This window comes from Grammomys surdaster, unplaced genomic scaffold (assembly GCF_004785775.1).
Source record: "Grammomys surdaster isolate TR1022 unplaced genomic scaffold, NIH_TR_1.0 362, whole genome shotgun sequence".
NCBI lineage: Eukaryota > Metazoa > Chordata > Mammalia > Rodentia > Muridae > Grammomys > Grammomys surdaster.
The window spans coordinates 869,829-870,076 of record NW_021604781.1 but is presented as its reverse complement, the minus strand read 5'-3'; positions in this window follow the sequence as shown (position 1 = coordinate 870,076).

The following is a 248-nucleotide window of genomic DNA, read 5'->3' as shown; positions in this document are numbered from 1 at the left end:
AGAGAGAGAGAGAGAGAGAGAGAGAGAGAGAGAGAGAGAGAGAGAGAAAGGAAGAAAGGAAGGAAGAAAGACTTAGACCGGCATATGCCAGACATTCTTTTGGGAGGAATCCAAGCAGAAAGGACAGGGGCTGGCGTATGGGTGACCTTTTGTCTTCTTTGTCTCTACTACTCAAACACGAACATTTGCCTGAATAACTGACCATCTCCAACTGGAATTTGTGACTAGTAACAGCAGGTATTGATACT